This window comes from Strix aluco, chromosome 16 (assembly GCF_031877795.1).
Source record: "Strix aluco isolate bStrAlu1 chromosome 16, bStrAlu1.hap1, whole genome shotgun sequence".
NCBI lineage: Eukaryota > Metazoa > Chordata > Aves > Strigiformes > Strigidae > Strix > Strix aluco.
Genome location: NC_133946.1, coordinates 14,680,131 through 14,684,237, shown reverse-complemented (window position 1 = coordinate 14,684,237; position 4,107 = coordinate 14,680,131). Strand labels below are relative to the sequence as shown.

The 4,107-nt window shown below is 44.3% G+C and overlaps 1 long non-coding RNA gene across 1 annotated transcript; it reads left to right on the top strand.

Annotated features, from left to right (window-relative positions):
* Positions 1-721: 721 nt before the first annotated feature.
* Positions 722-3,341, top strand: LOC141931050 (uncharacterized). The gene is made up of 4 exons (XR_012625478.1): positions 722-771; positions 903-1,010; positions 1,492-1,567; positions 3,217-3,341. It is a non-coding gene; the product is annotated as an uncharacterized LOC141931050 (long non-coding RNA).
* The last annotated feature ends 766 nt before the right edge of the window (positions 3,342-4,107 follow it).

The following is a 4,107-nucleotide window of genomic DNA, read 5'->3' as shown; positions in this document are numbered from 1 at the left end:
CATCTCCCGAGCCTGCAAAATCCCCCCAGGCACCGCCTTGATTTTAACTACAGGAGGGAAGCACTGGCTATCCCAGCAGGTTTAGATTATTTTAAGTAAAAAAGGGTTTATTTCAAGGAAAAGGAGTATGAATATAGGCGTTATGTTGTTTCACTGAGCTGCAGGAATCTGTGCTAAGAACGGCATCGCTTCACTTCTCCCATGCATACACGTATATACACGTACACACGGGTAATAGTTTATAAAAGATTAATGGCTCTTTTATCATGTGATAAATTGTTTAATGATCATTTGCTGTATTTGCAATTTATCAGTTATTTAAGGCGGACCGCCAAAATTAAAAAATCATGAGGAGATTAGTGTCGCAGTTAGAAACCCCCAGCGCCGCCGCCGTGGGCGCGGAGGCCGCGCAGCAGCGCCCGCCGCCCGTTCCCGCCCAGCTCTGGGGGCCGCCGCGCCGAGGCCGCCGCTTCCCGCGCTGCCGCCCGGCCCCGCCGCAGCTTCCCGGGGCGCACCGGCGGCCGCCCCGCCCGGCCCGGCCCGCGCCCGCTCCTCCGCACCCCGTCCCCTCCCCGCACCGCCAGGGCCCCCCCAACCCCCGAGCGCTGCGCTGCCTGCCCTGAGGGGAAGCAGGGAGCGGCCGCAGCAATCGCTGACTCGGTGGCACCGGCTGCGGGTGCTGGAGCTGCGGGCGGCGTCCCGGGGGAGGCGGCGTTGTGGCCCCGGGGCGGGCTGCGAGGAGCGCTGCTGGACAGAAGGGCCTCGGGATGGGTATGGAAAGCTTAGTTTTTCTTCCCTGTGTAATTCAGTAGTCACAAGCTATGAACAGTCAGGAAAAAACTGATGCCTCAGCTTACAACTTAAATTTTGACCCAGCTTCCGTGGTTTTTTTCCTACTACAGTCTTTGCTGCTGAGGAATTTGTCTTAAATGTCTCTGCCCGCCTTCAGTGGGACCCAGAGGCTGTTGGCGATGCAGCCTGCGCGGAACAGCTGCGGCCCCGCCACACAGGTGATCCTTGTTGCGCTGGGAGCTGATGCGAAGGGCCGGAGTGCGCCCAGCCGGCACCAACTTCTGGTCTCATGGGATAAACCTGGCCTGGGGGGAGAGAGGTCGGTGACGGGAGAATGGGAGGGCTGATAATCTGTACTGTTCTCACAGCAGAAGAAGCAAAAGGCAGAGGGTTCTCACGTTTTAAAGGCATGTTCTTATTTTTTCTTCACGGTGTTCTCTGGAGCTTAATGGGAAGAAAAAAAAAAAAAAAAAAGGTCTAATGTAACTGAGTCAACTTTGGTAGGCACCCTACCAAATGGGGTGGCTGGAAAGTGCTAAGGCTGTGATGAAAAATGTGGAAGAGCTCCCTAGCACTGTCTTTGGATAATTTGTGTCATGAGAGCAAGAGTGGAGTTACAAAAATAAATTGTTTGGTCAACGCCTCATGGTATAAAGGACGATGAATCATTCTAGATTATCTGGTTATTCTTTCTTTCAGATAACAGGTTGCTTCTTTGAAGTTCCGAGTACACGCTTGTGTCGCAGGAAGTGGACGGTTGGGTCAGTGCTTGGCAGTAAGTGCCCAATATTTTCCAGATACCATCTTAGGATTCATATTAGATGTTATATGCCTCAAACAGTGATTCATAAAGCTACCTTCCTTGATTTAATCCCTTCCTAAAAATCCTTAGACTGACCATGCTTAAAGATAGTACACACTTCTTTTACAATGTTTTAATTTTTATACTGCAAGGAGTTTGTGACTGAATTGCAAAGAAAATAGATCAGACGGTATGCAGTCTTAAGATGCCTGTAAGAATTGCAGGTTATGAAGGACTTCAAATTGATTCAGTTATTTATTCATTTTTAAGGGGATGAAATAGTGGGTTTCCACAATAAGACCATGCATGGAAACAGTCTGCACTTATTCCCCAAACTTCAAAGACAATGAAGTTCTGAAATGAACCTAAAGCACTCTGAAATAATGAGAAGAAAACATGGTTCTTTTTCGCTTTTGAAAGTGTTATTCCCATGAGAAGAATAAAAGTAAGCATTAAATAGCTCATATAGAGCAATACAAAATTTGCTACCTTTTCTTAAAGCATTGTGCAAACCATGCATCTCAGCTATATTTGGAATCTTACAGCAGTCACTAAAGCATCTTAAAATTTTGAAATTTTCTATCTTGATATTTGCTTATCTTCTCTCACGCGTTTGCTTTTAATGTCTGAACACTTAAAATTCAGGCATCATAGATCATGCTTTCCATCTCTCCTCATTTACCTCCGACAGCTTAACCTGTAATTTATTGCAAGGATTGCACCTATAAGTAAAACAGGATCAGACCTTAATTTGATCTGCTATTTATCCGTTGTGTTAATTGTAGCCACAGGGTTGTATTAAGAAAGTCAAAAAGTACCACTTGTAACTACGGAGTGGCTCTCACATTTTAAATGGAAAAACACTCATTTTCTAGAAAAAATAGGAAAAAAGTGGTTATGAGCTAAATGAAGAAGGCAGAAGGGTTTCTACTTTTCCATTTTTAATGTAATTAATGTAATGTTGGCACCCAAAATGTAGCTATCTGGGTGCAAGCCTGTTCCTAGCTTTTACTGCTGTTGGTGGCAACAGATGCGTAATTTCTCACACTTTTGTTTGTTTGTTTGTTTTTTTAAACTGCAAATGGGGTTCTTGTTAGGCTAATGGATGTTGGGATTTTTACCTCATGTTAATCAGGAATTTAATCTGCTTGTATTTCTGAATGATGCATTCTTCTTATGCTTGCTTTTTTTCTTCCCAATGCGAGAAAGAAGACAATAATTTACAGTATGAATGACTGAAAAACAAAATTGAAAAATTGCTAAGAGAAAGTCTAGTCCCACAACAGCCACCACAGTGGTAAATTCCTGGTGCCCTGGAAGGCTTTGACCGAGGGGTCTGTGTTATATCTCACGGTGCCCACTGAAAATAAGGCACCAAGCTTGAGAATGCTAAATTAAAAGGAAAAAAATCCCCCCTTAAATCTCTTTCGGGACAGACTTAAAGGTATTTAAATTCCACTGAAATGCAATAGGTTTAGAAGTACCTAATTCTCCTAGGCCCCTTTGAAAATCCTAGCCTTAAGATGCTTGATGATTTTGGAAAATGAACAATAAACACTTTTAGTTCTCAACTTTTGGGAGTGGCTTTCCTTAGCTTGCAATGTTTCTGCTTCCTTTCACAGACCACAGAACTGCTGCACGCTGAGGTCTAGGGCTCCTTGATGACTTCAGAGAGTCACCTTAAGCCTGATACTTTCTATATTGCAAAAGATTCTGATAAATTATTAGTCTATCAATAATGAGTTGATGCTGCATACTACAGTGAAATGTGACAGAATATCAGAAATGGAAACTTATTCTTTTTTTTCATAAAATGTCATTTTTGTCTGTGATTTCTTTTATAGTTTCTTTAAAGATAAACGTGCTAGCTAATCGGTGGATAAGATGACTGCTAGAGATGTATTAGAATGAGAACTGTTGCTGCTTCTGCCTTCCCACCCTGTTAAACTTTGGTTTAGCAGGGCTCCCCCTCACATTACAGCAAAGATGGGAATTCTCGGGGTTTTTTTAAGTATTCTTGCCTCTCTTCCAGTGTTACATTTTCAATATGAAAAGTCTAACTGGGAAGTTAGTGAATGATGAACGAACAAGGTAGCTGCACCACCAGTGGCTTGGGAGTGGCTTGCACCTTGGCTTCACCAAAGCCAGCTGCCGTAGTAAATCCAAGGCAGGACGTGTGTAAAGCAGAGCCCAAGTACCCGCATAGTTTTCAAACGATGAAGAATGGCAAAGCTTCCATTGGCATCGAGTGGAAGCAGCACAGTCCTTGACTTTATCTTGCCGTTACTGGGGTTTGCTTCTTGGTATTGGGATGGCACTACAGACCTAGTATGTTAAGGTAGAGGTGAGCTCAGGCTGTCCTTGCCCTATTGCATTGACAGAGAGCTTTTCAGGAAGGAGAAAATCCCCCCAATCTGTCTGTGTGCTGCCCAGGTGGATATGAGTGCAGAAGAAAACACCTGGGGAACTGAAATGTTGCCTCTCAAATCTGTTTAGCGAAGAACCCCCTACCT